Source organism: Rhamphochromis longiceps, linkage group LG3 (genome assembly GCF_057381845.1).
Source record: "Rhamphochromis longiceps isolate RC_006_pf linkage group LG3, R_longiceps_female_GT1.1, whole genome shotgun sequence".
Lineage (NCBI taxonomy): Eukaryota > Metazoa > Chordata > Actinopteri > Cichliformes > Cichlidae > Rhamphochromis > Rhamphochromis longiceps.
The window spans coordinates 65,907,598-65,921,663 of record NC_140559.1 but is presented as its reverse complement, the minus strand read 5'-3'; the positions used below and the strand labels follow the sequence as shown (position 1 = coordinate 65,921,663).

The 14,066-nt window shown below is 57.8% G+C and overlaps 8 non-coding genes and 2 pseudogenes across 8 annotated transcripts; all 10 read right to left on the bottom strand.

The window, feature by feature from the left end:
* Positions 1 to 711: 711 nt before the first annotated feature.
* LOC146675934 (5S ribosomal RNA) lies at positions 712 to 830 on the bottom strand. Its single transcript, XR_014910702.1, has one exon. It is a non-coding gene; the product is annotated as a 5S ribosomal RNA (ribosomal RNA).
* Positions 831 to 1,772: 942 nt separating this feature from the next.
* LOC146675933 (5S ribosomal RNA) lies at positions 1,773 to 1,891 on the bottom strand. The gene has a single exon (XR_014911341.1). It is a non-coding gene; the product is annotated as a 5S ribosomal RNA (ribosomal RNA).
* A 1,263-nt stretch (positions 1,892 to 3,154) lies between these two features.
* LOC146675932 (5S ribosomal RNA) lies at positions 3,155 to 3,273 on the bottom strand (annotated as a pseudogene).
* A 1,262-nt stretch (positions 3,274 to 4,535) lies between these two features.
* Positions 4,536 to 4,654, bottom strand: LOC146675931 (5S ribosomal RNA). Its single transcript, XR_014911330.1, has one exon. It is a non-coding gene; the product is annotated as a 5S ribosomal RNA (ribosomal RNA).
* A 1,417-nt stretch (positions 4,655 to 6,071) lies between these two features.
* LOC146675930 (5S ribosomal RNA) lies at positions 6,072 to 6,190 on the bottom strand. Its single transcript, XR_014911001.1, has one exon. It is a non-coding gene; the product is annotated as a 5S ribosomal RNA (ribosomal RNA).
* Positions 6,191 to 7,090: 900 nt separating this feature from the next.
* Positions 7,091 to 7,209, bottom strand: LOC146675929 (5S ribosomal RNA; annotated as a pseudogene).
* A 1,302-nt stretch (positions 7,210 to 8,511) lies between these two features.
* Positions 8,512 to 8,630, bottom strand: LOC146675928 (5S ribosomal RNA). Its single transcript, XR_014911000.1, has one exon. It is a non-coding gene; the product is annotated as a 5S ribosomal RNA (ribosomal RNA).
* Positions 8,631 to 10,366: 1,736 nt separating this feature from the next.
* On the bottom strand, positions 10,367 to 10,485 carry LOC146675927 (5S ribosomal RNA). Its single transcript, XR_014911319.1, has one exon. It is a non-coding gene; the product is annotated as a 5S ribosomal RNA (ribosomal RNA).
* A 1,263-nt stretch (positions 10,486 to 11,748) lies between these two features.
* Positions 11,749 to 11,867, bottom strand: LOC146675926 (5S ribosomal RNA). The gene has a single exon (XR_014910748.1). It is a non-coding gene; the product is annotated as a 5S ribosomal RNA (ribosomal RNA).
* A 1,262-nt stretch (positions 11,868 to 13,129) lies between these two features.
* On the bottom strand, positions 13,130 to 13,248 carry LOC146675925 (5S ribosomal RNA). Its single transcript, XR_014911308.1, has one exon. It is a non-coding gene; the product is annotated as a 5S ribosomal RNA (ribosomal RNA).
* Between the last annotated feature and the right edge of the window lie 818 nt (positions 13,249 to 14,066).

Genomic DNA, 14,066 nt, shown 5'->3' with positions numbered 1-14,066 from the left:
GCCTGGTTTGGTGAAGATGGCCTCGGCCAGAAGCGCAGGGCCTGGTGTGATGTGAGTGGCCTGAGCAAGAGCCACAGGCCTTGGTGTGGTGTAAGTGGCCTCAGCCAGCAGCCACAGGCCCTGGTGTGGTGTAAGTCGCCTCAGCCAGAAGCCACAGGCACTGGTGTGGTGTAAGTGGCCTCAGCCAGCAGCAAAAGGGCCCTGGTGTGGTGTAAGTGGCCTCAGCCAGCAGCCACAGGCCCTGGTGTGGTGTAAGTGGCCTCAGCCAGTGCCACAGGCCCTGGTGTGGTGTAAGTGGCCTGAGCAAGAGCCACAGGCCCTGGTGTGGTGTAAGTGGCCTGAGCAAGAGCCACAGACCCTGGTGTGGTGTAATTGGCCTCAATAGCAACTAATGCCCTGGTGTGGTGTAGGTGGCCTCAGCCAGCAGCCACAGGCCCTGGTGTGGTGTAAGTGGCCTCAGCCAGCAGCCACAGGCCCTGGTGTGGTGTAAGTGGCCTCAGCCAGAGCCACAGGCCCTGATGTGGTGTAAGTGGCCCCAGCCGGTCACTCAGGCCCTTGTGTGGTGTAGGTTGCATCAGCTAGCAGCACAAGACATTGGAAAAGAGCCAAAAGCAGTGTCGTTAATGTGCCCTCATTAATGGGCAGCTGCTTTTGGTCTTTTAATACACCCCTTCTCTGGATCAAAAGCGGTTCAATGACATGAAAATGAAAGGCTTACAGCACCAGGTATTCCCAGGTAGTCTCCCATCCAAGTACTAACCAAGCCCAGCCCTGCTTAGCTTCCGAGATCAGACGAGGTCGGGCGTGCTCAGGGTGGTATGGCCGTAAGCTGCTGGCTCCAGCACAATGTCTCAATTTATGGATTCAAGTGATTAGGTGGCAAGTACCTGAAGTTACGAAGACAATCCTATAACCATACCTGCATGTTTGCATAATACCCTAACCCAAAGGCTCAGTTTGGCATTTATCCAACAGCACAGGCCCTGGATTGTTGAAGATGGCCTCAGGAACCAGCACAGGGCCTGGTGTGTTGTACATGGCCACAGCAAGCAGCACAGGTCCTGGTTTGGTGAAGATGGCCTCGGCCAGAAGCGCAGGGCCTGGTGTGATGTGAGTGGCCTGAGCAAGAGCAACAGGCCTTGGTGTGGTGTAAGTGGCCTCAGCCAGCAGCCACAGGCCCTGGTGTGGTGTAAGTCGCCTCAGCCAGAAGCCACAGGCACTGGTGTGGTGTAAGTGGCCTCAGCCAGCAGCAAAAGGGCCCTGGTGTGGTGTAAGTGGCCTCAGCCAGCAGCCACAGGCCCTGGTGTGGTGTAGGTGGCCTCAGCCAGCAGCCACAGGCCCTGGTGTGGTGTAAGTGGCCTCAGCCAGCAGCCACAGGCCCTGGTGTGGTGTAAGTGGCCTCAGCCAGCAGCCACAGGCCCTGGTGTGGTGTAAGTGGCCTCAGCCAGTGCCACAGGCCCTGGTGTGGTGTAAGTGGCCTGAGCAAGAGCCACAGGCCCTGGTGTGGTGTAAGTGGCCTCAGCCAGTGCCACAGGCCCTGGTGTGGTGTAAGTGGCCTCAGCCAGAGCCACAGGCCCTGATGTGGTGTAAGTGGCCCCAGCCGGTCACTCAGGCCCTTGTGTGGTGTAGGTTGCATCAGCTAGCAGCACAAGACATTGGAAAAGAGCCAAAAGCAGTGTCGTTAATGTGCCCTCATTAATGGGCAGCTGCTTTTGGTCTTTTAATACACCCCTTCTCTGGATCAAAAGCGGTTCAATGACATGAAAATGAAAGGCTTACAGCACCAGGTATTCCCAGGTAGTCTCCCATCCAAGTACTAACCAAGCCCAGCCCTGCTTAGCTTCCGAGATCAGACGAGGTCGGGCGTGCTCAGGGTGGTATGGCCGTAAGCTGCTGGCTCCAGCACAATGTCTCAATTTATGGATTCAAGTGATTAGGTGGCAAGTACCTGAAGTTACGAAGACAATCCTATAACCATACCTGCATGTTTGCATAATACCCTAACCCAAAGGCTCAGTTTGGCATTTATCCAACAGCACAGGCCCTGGATTGTTGAAGATGGCCTCAGGGACCAGCACAGGGCCTGGTGTGTTGTACATGGCCACAGCAAGCAGCACAGGGCCTGGTTTGGTGAAGATGGCCTCGGCCAGAAGCGCAGGGCCTGGTGTGATGTGAGTGGCCTGAGCAAGAGCAACAGGCCTTGGTGTGGTGTAAGTGGCCTCAGCCAGCAGCCACAGGCCCTGGTGTGGTGTAAGTCGCCTCAGCCAGAAGCCACAGGCACTGGTGTGGTGTAAGTGGCCTCAGCCAGCAGCAAAAGGGCCCTGGTGTGGTGTAAGTGGCCTCAGCCAGCAGCCACAGGCCCTGGTGTGGTGTAAGTGGCCTCAGCCAGCAGCCACAGGCCCTGGTGTGGTGTAAGTGGCCTCAGCCAGCAGCCACAGGCCCTGGTGTGGTGTAAGTGGCCTCAGCCAGTGCCACAGGCCCTGGTGTGGTGTAAGTGGCCTGAGCAAGAGCCACAGACCCTGGTGTGGTGTAAGTCGCCTCAGCCAGAAGCCACAGGCACTGGTGTGGTGTAAGTGGCCTCAGCCAGCAGCAAAAGGGCCCTGGTGTGGTGTAAGTGGCCTCAGCCAGCAGCCACAGGCCCTGGTGTGGTGTAAGTTGCCTCAGCTAGAAGACACAGGCACTGGTGTGGTGTAAGTGGCCTCAGCCAGCAGCAAAAGGGCCCTGGTGTGGTGTAAGTGGCCTCAGCCAGCAGCCACAGGCCCTGGTGTGGTGTAGGTGGCCTCAGCCAGCAGCCACAGGCCCTGGTGTGGTGTAAGTGGCCTCAATAGCAACTAAGGCCCTGGTGTGGTGTAAGTGGCTTCAGCCAGCAGCCACAGGCTCTGTTGTGGTGTAACTGGCCTCAGCCAGCAGCCACAGGCCCTGGTGTGGTGTAAGTGGCCTCAGCCAGAGCCACAGGCCCTGATGTGGTGTAAGTGGCCCCAGCCGGTCACTCAGGCCCTGGTGTGGTGTAGGTGGCATCAGCTAGCAGCACAAGACATTGGAAAAGAGCCAAAAGCAGTGTCGTTAATGTGCCCTCATTAATGGGCAGCTGCTTTTGGTCTTTTAATACACCCCTTCTCTGGATCAAAAGCGGTTCAATGACATGAAAATGAAAGGCTTACAGCAACAGGTATTCACAGGCAGTCTCCCATCCAAGTACTAACCAAGCCCAGCCCTGCTTAGCTTCCGAGATCAGACGAGGTCGGGCGTGCTCAGGGTGGTATGGCCGTAAGCTGCTGGCCCCAGCACAATGTCTCAATTTATGGATTCAAGTGATTAGGTGGCAAGTACCTGAAGTTACGAAGACAATCCTATAACCATACCTGCATGTTTGCATAATACCCTAACCCAAACGCTCAGTTTGGCATTTATCCAACAGCACAGGCCCTGGATTGTTGAAGATGGCCTCAGAAACCAGCACAGGACCTGGTTTGGTGAAGATGGCCTCGGCCAGAAGCGCAGGGCCTGGTGTGAAGTGAGTGGCCTGAGCAAGAGCAACAGGCCTTGGTGTGGTGTAAGTGGCCTCAGCCAGCAGCCACAGGCCCTGGTGTGGTGTAAGTCGCCTCAGCCAGCAGCCACAGGCACTGGTGTGGTGTAAGTGGCCTCAGCCAGCAGCAAAAGGGCCCTGGTGTGGTGTAAGTGGCCTCAGCCAGCAGCCACAGGCCCTGGTGTGGTGTAAGTGGCCTCAGCCAGCAGCCACAGGCCCTGGTGTGGTGTAAGTGGCCTCAGCCAGCAGCCACAGGCCCTGGTGTGGTGTAAGTGGCCTCAGCCAGCAGCCACAGGCCCTGGTGTGGTGTAAGTGGCCTCAGCCAGTGCCACAGGCCCTGGTGTGGTGTAAGTGGCCTGAGCAAGAGCCACAGACCCTGGTGTGGTGTAATTGGCCTCAGCCAGCAGCCACAGGCCCTGGTGTGGTGTAAGTGGCCTCAGCCAGAAGCCACAGGCACTGGTGTGGTGTAAGTGGCCTCAGCCAGCAGCAAAAGGGCCCTGGTGTGGTGTAAGTCGCCTCAGCCAGCAGCCACAGGCCCTGGTGTGGTGTAGGTGGCCTCAGCCAGCAGCCACAGGCCCTGGTGTGGTGTAAGTGGCCTCAGCCAGTGCCACAGGCCCTGGTGTGGTGTAAGTGGCCTGAGCAAGAGCCACAGGCCCTGGTGTGGTGTAAGTGGCCTCAGCCAGTGCCACAGGCCCTGGTGTGGTGTAATTGGCCTCAGCCAGCAGCCACAGGCCCTGGTGTGGTGTAAGTGGCCTCAGCCAGCAGCCACAGGCCCTGGTGTGGTGTAAGTGGCCTCAGCCAGAGCCACAGGCCCTGATGTGGTGTAAGTGGCCCCAGCCGGTCACTCAGGCCCTTGTGTGGTGTAGGTTGCATCAGCTAGCAGCACAAGACATTGGAAAAGAGCCAAAAGCAGTGTCGTTAATGTGCCCTCATTAATGGGCAGCTGCTTTTGGTCTTTTAATACACCCCTTCTCTGGATCAAAAGCGGTTCAATGACATGAAAATGAAAGGCTTACAGCACCAGGTATTCCCAGGTAGTCTCCCATCCAAGTACTAACCAAGCCCAGCCCTGCTTAGCTTCCGAGATCAGACGAGGTCGGGCGTGCTCAGGGTGGTATGGCCGTAAGCTACTGGCTCCAGCACAATGTCTCAATTTATGGATTCAAGTGATTAGGTGGCAAGTACCTGAAGTTACGAAGACAATCCTATAACCATACCTGCATGTTTGCATAATACCCTAACCCAAAGGCTCAGTTTGGCATTTATCCAACAGCACAGGCCCTGGATTGTTGAAGATGGCCTCAGGGACCAGCACAGGGCCTGGTGTGTTGTACATGGCCACAGCAAGCAGCACAGGGCCTGGTTTGGTGAAGATGGCCTCGGCCAGAAGCGCAGGGCCTGGTGTGATGTGAGTGGCCTGAGCAAGAGCAACAGGCCTTGGTGTGGTGTAAGTGGCCTCAGCCAGCAGCCACAGGCCCTGGTGTGGTGTAAGTGGCCTGAGCAAGAGCCACAGACCCTGGTGTGGTGTAATTGGCCTCAGCCAGCAGCCACAGGCCCTGGTGTGGTGTAAGTCGCCTCAGCCAGAAGCCACAGGCACTGGTGTGGTGTAAGTGGCCTCAGCCAGCAGCAAAAGGGCCCTGGTGTGGTTTAAGTCGCCTCAGCCAGCAGCCACAGGCCCTGGTGTGGTGTAGGTGGCCTCAGCCAGCAGCCACAGGCCCTGGTGTGGTGTAAGTGGCCACAGCAAGCAGCACAGGGCCTGGTTTGGTGAAGATGGCCTCGGCCAGAAGCGCAGGGCCTGGTGTGATGTGAGTGGCCTGAGCAAGAGCCACAGGCCTTGGTGTGGTGTAAGTGGCCTCAGCCAGCAGCCACAGGCCCTGGTGTGGTGTAAGTCGCCTCAGCCAGAAGCCACAGGCACTGGTGTGGTGTAAGTGGCCTCAGCCAGCAGCAAAAGGGCCCTGGTGTGGTGTAAGTGGCCTCAGCCAGCAGCCACAGGCCCTGGTGTGGTGTAGGTGGCCTCAGCCAGCAGCCACAGGCCCTGGTGTGGTGTAAGTGGCCTCAGCCAGCAGCCACAGGCCCTGGTGTGGTGTAAGTGGCCTCAGCCAGTGCCACAGGCCCTGGTGTGGTGTAAGTGGCCTGAGCAAGAGCCACAGGCCCTGGTGTGGTGTAAGTGGCCTGAGCAAGAGCCACAGACCCTGGTGTGGTGTAATTGGCCTCAATAGCAACTAATGCCCTGGTGTGGTGTAGGTGGCCTCAGCCAGCAGCCACAGGCCCTGGTGTGGTGTAAGTGGCCTCAGCCAGCAGCCACAGGCCCTGGTGTGGTGTAAGTGGCCTCAGCCAGAGCCACAGGCCCTGATGTGGTGTAAGTGGCCCCAGCCGGTCACTCAGGCCCTTGTGTGGTGTAGGTTGCATCAGCTAGCAGCACAAGACATTGGAAAAGAGCCAAAAGCAGTGTCGTTAATGTGCCCTCATTAATGGGCAGCTGCTTTTGGTCTTTTAATACACCCCTTCTCTGGATCAAAAGCGGTTCAATGACATGAAAATGAAAGGCTTACAGCACCAGGTATTCCCAGGCAGTCTCCCATCCAAGTACTAACCAAGCCCAGCCCTGCTTAGCTTCCGAGATCAGACGAGGTCGGGCGTGCTCAGGGTGGTATGGCCGTAAGCTGCTGGCTCCAGCACAATGTCTCAATTTATGGATTCAAGTGATTAGGTGGCAAGTACCTGAAGTTACGAAGACAATCCTATAACCATACCTGCATGTTTGCATAATACCCTAACCCAAAGGCTCAGTTTGGCATTTATCCAACAGCACAGGCCCTGGATTGTTGAAGATGGCCTCAGGAACCAGCACAAGGCCTGGTGTGTTGTACATGGCCACAGCAAGCAGCACAGGGCCTGGTTTGGTGAAGATGGCCTCGGCCAGAAGCGCAGGGCCTGGTGTGATGTGAGTGGCCTGAGCAAGAGCAACAGGCCTTGGTGTGGTGTAAGTGGCCTCAGCCAGCAGCCACAGGCCCTGGTGTGGTGTAAGTCGCCTCAGCCAGAAGCCACAGGCACTGGTGTGGTGTAAGTGGCCTCAGCCAGCAGCAAAAGGGCCCTGGTGTGGTGTAAGTGGCCTCAGCCAGTGCCACAGGCCCTGGTGTGGTGTAAGTGGCCTGAGCAAGAGCCACAGGCCCTGGTGTGGTGTAAGTGGCCTGAGCAAGAGCCACAGACCCTGGTGTGGTGTAATTGGCCTCAATAGCAACTAATGCCCTGGTGTGGTGTAGGTGGCCTCAGCCAGCAGCCACAGGCCCTGGTGTGGTGTAAGTTGCCTCAGCCAGCAGCCACAGGCCCTGGTGTGGTGTAAGTGGCCTCAGCCAGAGCCACAGGCCCTGATGTGGTGTAAGTGGCCCCAGCCGGTCACTCAGGCCCTTGTGTGGTGTAGGTTGCATCAGCTAGCAGCACAAGACATTGGAAAAGAGCCAAAAGCAGTGTCGTTAATGTGCCCTCATTAATGGGCAGCTGCTTTTGGTCTTTTAATACACCCCTTCTCTGGATCAAAAGCGGTTCAATGACATGAAAATGAAAGGCTTACAGCACCAGGTATTCCCAGGCAGTCTCCCATCCAAGTACTAACCAAGCCAAGCCCTGCTTAGCTTCCGAGATCAGACGAGGTCGGGCGTGCTCAGGGTGGTATGGCCGTAAGCTGCTGGCCCCAGCACAATGTCTCAATTTATGGATTCAAGTGATTAGGTGGCAAGTACCTGAAGTTACGAAGACAATCCTATAACCATACCTGCATGTTTGCATAATACCCTAACCCAAAGGCTCAGTTTGGCATTTATCCAACAGCACAGGCCCTGGATTGTTGAAGATGGCCTCAGGAACCAGCACAGGACCTGGTTTGGTGAAGATGGCCTCGGCCAGAAGCGCAGGGCCTGGTGTGAAGTGAGTGGCCTGAGCAAGAGCAACAGGCCTTGGTGTGGTGTAAGTGGCCTCAGCCAGCAGCCACAGGCCCTGGTGTGGTGTAAGTCGCCTCAGCCAGCAGCCACAGGCACTGGTGTGGTGTAAGTGGCCTCAGCCAGCAGCAAAAGGGCCCTGGTGTGGTGTAAGTGGCCTCAGCCAGCAGCCACAGGCCCTGGTGTGGTGTAGGTGGCCTCAGCCAGCAGCCACAGGCCCTGGTGTGGTGTAAGTGGCCTCAGCCAGCAGCCACAGGCCCTGGTGTGGTGTAAGTGGCCTCAGCCAGCAGCCACAGGCCCTGGTGTGGTGTAAGTGGCCTCAGCCAGTGCCACAGGCCCTGGTGTGGTGTAAGTGGCCTGAGCAAGAGCCACAGACCCTGGTGTGGTGTAATTGGCCTCAGCCAGCAGCCACAGGCCCTGGTGTGGTGTAAGTGGCCTCAGCCAGAAGCCACAGGCACTGGTGTGGTGTAAGTGGCCTCAGCCAGCAGCAAAAGGGCCCTGGTGTGGTGTAAGTCGCCTCAGCCAGCAGCCACAGGCCCTGGTGTGGTGTAGGTGGCCTCAGCCAGCAGCCACAGGCCCTGGTGTGGTGTAAGTGGCCTCAGCCAGTGCCACAGGCCCTGGTGTGGTGTAAGTGGCCTGAGCAAGAGCCACAGGCCCTGGTGTGGTGTAAGTGGCCTCAGCCAGTGCCACAGGCCCTGGTGTGGTGTAATTGGCCTCAGCCAGCAGCCACAGGCCCTGGTGTGGTGTAGGTGGCCTCAGCCAGCAGCCACAGGCCCTGGTGTGGTGTAAGTGGCCTCAGCCAGCAGCCACAGGCCCTGGTGTGGTGTAAGTGGCCTCAGCCAGAGCCACAGGCCCTGATGTGGTGTAAGTGGCCCCAGCCGGTCACTCAGGCCCTTGTGTGGTGTAGGTTGCATCAGCTAGCAGCACAAGACATTGGAAAAGAGCCAAAAGCAGTGTCGTTAATGTGCCCTCATTAATGGGCAGCTGCTTTTGGTCTTTTAATACACCCCTTCTCTGGATCAAAAGCGGTTCAATGACATGAAAATGAAAGGCTTACAGCACCAGGTATTCCCAGGCAGTCTCCCATCCAAGTACTAACCAAGCCCAGCCCTGCTTAGCTTCCGAGATCAGACGAGGTCGGGCGTGCTCAGGGTGGTATGGCCGTAAGCTGCTGGCTCCAGCACAATGTCTCAATTTATGGATTCAAGTGATTAGGTGGCAAGTACCTGAAGTTACGAAGACAATCCTATAACCATACCTGCATGTTTGCATAATACCCTAACCCAAAGGCTCAGTTTGGCATTTATCCAACAGCACAGGCCCTGGATTGTTGAAGATGGCCTCAGGGACCAGCACAGGGCCTGGTGTGTTGTACATGGCCACAGCAAGCAGCACAGGGCCTGGTTTGGTGAAGATGGCCTCGGCCAGAAGCGCAGGGCCTGGTGTGATGTGAGTGGCCTGAGCAAGAGCAACAGGCCTTGGTGTGGTGTAAGTGGCCTCAGCCAGCAGCCACAGGCCCTGGTGTGGTGTAAGTGGCCTGAGCAAGAGCCACAGACCCTGGTGTGGTGTAATTGGCCTCAGCCAGCAGCCACAGGCCCTGGTGTGGTGTAAGTGGCCTCAGCCAGAAGCCACAGGCACTGGTGTGGTGTAAGTGGCCTCAGCCAGCAGCAAAAGGGCCCTGGTGTGGTTTAAGTCGCCTCAGCCAGCAGCCACAGGCCCTGGTGTGGTGTAGGTGGCCTCAGCCAGCAGCCACAGGCCCTGGTGTGGTGTAAGTGGCCACAGCAAGCAGCACAGGGCCTGGTTTGGTGAAGATGGCCTCGGCCAGAAGCGCAGGGCCTGGTGTGATGTGAGTGGCCTGAGCAAGAGCAACAGGCCTTGCTGTGGTGTAAGTGGCCTCAGCCAGCAGCCACAGGCCCTGGTGTGGTGTAAGTGGCCTGAGCAAGAGCCACAGACCCTGGTGTGGTGTAATTGGCCTCAGCCAGCAGCCACAGGCCCTGGTGTGGTGTAAGTGGCCTCAGCCAGCAGCCACAGGCACTGGTGTGGTGTAAGTGGCCTCAGCCAGCAGCAAAAGGGCCCTGGTGTGGTTTAAGTCGCCTCAGCCAGCAGCCACAGGCCCTGGTGTGGTGTAGGTGGCCTCAGCCAGCAGCCACAGGCCCTGGTGTGGTGTAAGTGGCCACAGCAAGCAGCACAGGGCCTGGTTTGGTGAAGATGGCCTCGGCCAGAAGCGCAGGGCCTGGTGTGATGTGAGTGGCCTGAGCAAGAGCCACAGGCCTTGGTGTGGTGTAAGTGGCCTCAGCCAGCAGCCACAGGCCCTGGTGTGGTGTAAGTCGCCTCAGCCAGAAGCCACAGGCACTGGTGTGGTGTAAGTGGCCTCAGCCAGCAGCAAAAGGGCCCTGGTGTGGTGTAAGTGGCCTCAGCCAGCAGCCACAGGCCCTGGTGTGGTGTAGGTGGCCTCAGCCAGCAGCCACAGGCCCTGGTGTGGTGTAAGTGGCCTCAGCCAGCAGCCACAGGCCCTGGTGTGGTGTAAGTGGCCTCAGCCAGCAGCCACAGGCCCTGGTGTGGTGTAAGTGGCCTCAGCCAGTGCCACAGGCCCTGGTGTGGTGTAAGTGGCCTGAGCAAGAGCCACAGGCCCTGGTGTGGTGTAAGTGGCCTCAGCCAGAGCCACAGGCCCTGGTGTGGTGTAAGTGGCCTCAGCCAGAGCCACAGGCCCTGATGTGGTGTAAGTGGCCCCAGCCGGTCACTCAGGCCCTTGTGTGGTGTAGGTTGCATCAGCTAGCAGCACAAGACATTGGAAAAGAGCCAAAAGCAGTGTCGTTAATGTGCCCTCATTAATGGGCAGCTGCTTTTGGTCTTTTAATACACCCCTTCTCTGGATCAAAAGCGGTTCAATGACATGAAAATGAAAGGCTTACAGCACCAGGTATTCCCAGGTAGTCTCCCATCCAAGTACTAACCAAGCCCAGCCCTGCTTAGCTTCCGAGATCAGACGAGGTCGGGCGTGCTCAGGGTGGTATGGCCGTAAGCTGCTGGCTCCAGCACAATGTCTCAATTTATGGATTCAAGTGATTAGGTGGCAAGTACCTGAAGTTACGAAGACAATCCTATAACCATACCTGCATGTTTGCATAATACCCTAACCCAAAGGCTCAGTTTGGCATTTATCCAACAGCACAGGCCCTGGATTGTTGAAGATGGCCTCAGGGACCAGCACAGGGCCTGGTGTGTTGTACATGGCCACAGCAAGCAGCACAGGGCCTGGTTTGGTGAAGATGGCCTCGGCCAGAAGCGCAGGGCCTGGTGTGATGTGAGTGGCCTGAGCAAGAGCAACAGGCCTTGGTGTGGTGTAAGTGGCCTCAGCCAGCAGCCACAGGCCCTGGTGTGGTGTAAGTCGCCTCAGCCAGAAGCCACAGGCACTGGTGTGGTGTAAGTGGCCTCAGCCAGCAGCAAAAGGGCCCTGGTGTGGTGTAAGTGGCCTCAGCCAGCAGCCACAGGCCCTGGTGTGGTGTAAGTGGCCTCAGCCAGCAGCCACAGGCACTGGTGTGGTGTAAGTGGCCTCAGCCAGCAGCCACAGGCCCTGGTGTGGTGTAAGTGGCCTCAGCCAGTGCCACAGGCCCTGGTGTGGTGTAAGTGGCCTGAGCAAGAGCCACAGACCCTGGTGTGGTGTAAGTCGCCTCAGCCAGAAGCCACAGGCACTGGTGTGGTGTAAGTGGCCTCAGCCAGCAGCAAAAGGGCCCTGGTGTGGTGTAAGTGGCCTCAGCCAGCAGCCACAGGCCCTGGTGTGGTGTAAGTTGCCTCAGCTAGAAGACACAGGCACTGGTGTGGTGTAAGTGGCCTCAGCCAGCAGCAAAAGGGCCCTGGTGTGGTGTAAGTGGCCTCAGCCAGCAGCCACAGGCCCTGGTGTGGTGTAGGTGGCCTCAGCCAGCAGCCACAGGCCCTGGTGTGGTGTAAGTGGCCTCAATAGCAACTAAGGCCCTGGTGTGGTGTAAGTGGCTTCAGCCAGCAGCCACAGGCTCTGTTGTGGTGTAACTGGCCTCAGCCAGCAGCCACAGGCCCTGGTGTGGTGTAAGTGGCCTCAGCCAGAGCCACAGGCCCTGATGTGGTGTAAGTGGCCCCAGCCGGTCACTCAGGCCCTGGTGTGGTGTAGGTGGCATCAGCTAGCAGCACAAGACATTGGAAAAGAGCCAAAAGCAGTGTCGTTAATGTGCCCTCATTAATGGGCAGCTGCTTTTGGTCTTTTAATACACCCCTTCTCTGGATCAAAAGCGGTTCAATGACATGAAAATGAAAGGCTTACAGCACCAGGTATTCACAGGCAGTCTCCCATCCAAGTACTAACCAAGCCCAGCCCTGCTTAGCTTCCGAGATCAGACGAGGTCGGGCGTGCTCAGGGTGGTATGGCCGTAAGCTGCTGGCCCCAGCACAATGTCTCAATTTATGGATTCAAGTGATTAGGTGGCAAGTACCTGAAGTTACGAAGACAATCCTATAACCATACCTGCATGTTTGCATAATACCCTAACCCAAACGCTCAGTTTGGCATTTATCCAACAGCACAGGCCCTGGATTGTTGAAGATGGCCTCAGAAACCAGCACAGGACCTGGTTTGGTGAAGATGGCCTCGGCCAGAAGCGCAGGGCCTGGTGTGAAGTGAGTGGCCTGAGCAAGAGCAACAGGCCTTGGTGTGGTGTAAGTGGCCTCAGCCAGCAGCCACAGGCCCTGGTGTGGTGTAAGTCGCCTCAGCCAGCAGCCACAGGCACTGGTGTGGTGTAAGTGGCCTCAGCCAGCAGCAAAAGGGCCCTGGTGTGGTGTAAGTGGCCTCAGCCAGCAGCCACAGGCCCTGGTGTGGTGTAAGTGGCCTCAGCCAGCAGCCACAGGCCCTGGTGTGGTGTAAGTGGCCTCAGCCAGCAGCCACAGGCCCTGGTGTGGTGTAAGTGGCCTCAGCCAGCAGCCACAGGCCCTGGTGTGGTGTAAGTGGCCTCAGCCAGTGCCACAGGCCCTGGTGTGGTGTAAGTGGCCTGAGCAAGAGCCACAGACCCTGGTGTGGTGTAATTGGCCTCAGCCAGCAGCCACAGGCCCTGGTGTGGTGTAAGTGGCCTCAGCCAGAAGCCACAGGCACTGGTGTGGTGTAAGTGGCCTCAGCCAGCAGCAAAAGGGCCCTGGTGTGGTGTAAGTCGCCTCAGCCAGCAGCCACAGGCCCTGGTGTGGTGTAGGTGGCCTCAGCCAGCAGCCACAGGCCCTGGTGTGGTGTAAGTGGCCTCAGCCAGTGCCACAGGCCCTGGTGTGGTGTAAGTGGCCTGAGCAAGAGCCACAGGCCCTGGTGTGGTGTAAGTGGCCTCAGCCAGTGCCACAGGCCCTGGTGTGGTGTAATTGGCCTCAGCCAGCAGCCACAGGCCCTGGTGTGGTGTAAGTGGCCTCAGCCAGCAGCCACAGGCCCTGGTGTGGTGTAAGTGGCCTCAGCCAGAGCCACAGGCCCTGATGTGGTGTAAGTGGCCCCAGCCGGTCACTCAGGCCCTTGTGTGGTGTAGGTTGCATCAGCTAGCAGCACAAGACATTGGAAAAGAGCCAAAAGCAGTGTCGTTAATGTGCCCTCATTAATGGGCAGCTGCTTTTGGTCTTTTAATACACCCCTTCTCTGGATCAAAAGCGGTTCAATGACATGAAAATGAAAGGCTTACAGCACCAGGTATTCCCAGGTAGTCTCCCATCCAAGTACTAACCAAGCCCAGCCCTGCTTAGCTTCCGAGATCAGACGAGGTCGGGCGTGCTCAGGGTGGTATGGCCGTAAGCTACTGGCTCCAGCACAATGTCTCAATTTATGGATTCAAGTGATTAGGTGGCAAGTACCTGAAGTTACGAAGACAATCCTATAACCATACCTGCATGTTTGCATAATACCCTAACCCAAAGGCTCAGTTTGGCATTTATCCAACAGCACAGGCCCTGGATTGTTGAAGATGGCCTCAGGGACCAGCACAGGGCCTGGTGTGTTGTACATGGCCACAGCAAGCAGCACAGGGCCTGGTTTGGTGAAGATGGCCTCGGCCAGAAGCGCAGGGCCTGGTGTGATGTGAGTGGCCTGAGCAAGAGCAACAGGCCTTGGTGTGGTGTAAGTGGCCTCAGCCAGCAGCCACAGGCCCTGGTGTGGTGTAAGTGGCCTGAGCAAGAGCCACAGACCCTGGTGTGGTGTAATTGGCCTCAGCCAGCAGCCACAGGCCCTGGTGTGGTGTAAGTCGCCTCAGCCAGAAGCCACAGGCACTGGTGTGGTGTAAGTGGCCTCAGCCAGCAGCAAAAGGGCCCTGGTGTGGTTTAAGTCGCCTCAGCCAGCAGCCACAGGCCCTGGTGTGGTGTAGGTGGCCTCAGCCAGCAGCCACAGGCCCTGGTGTGGTGTAAGTGGCCACAGCAAGCAGCACAGGGCCTGGTTTGGTGAAGATGGCCTCGGCCAGAAGCGCAGGGCCTGGTGTGATGTGAGTGGCCTGAGCAAGAGCCACAGGCCTTGGTGTGGTGTAAGTGGCCTCAGCCAGCAGCCACAGGCCCTGGTGTGGTGTAAGTCGCCTCAGCCAGAAGCCACAGGCACTGGTGTGGTGTAAGTGGCCTCAGCCAGCAGC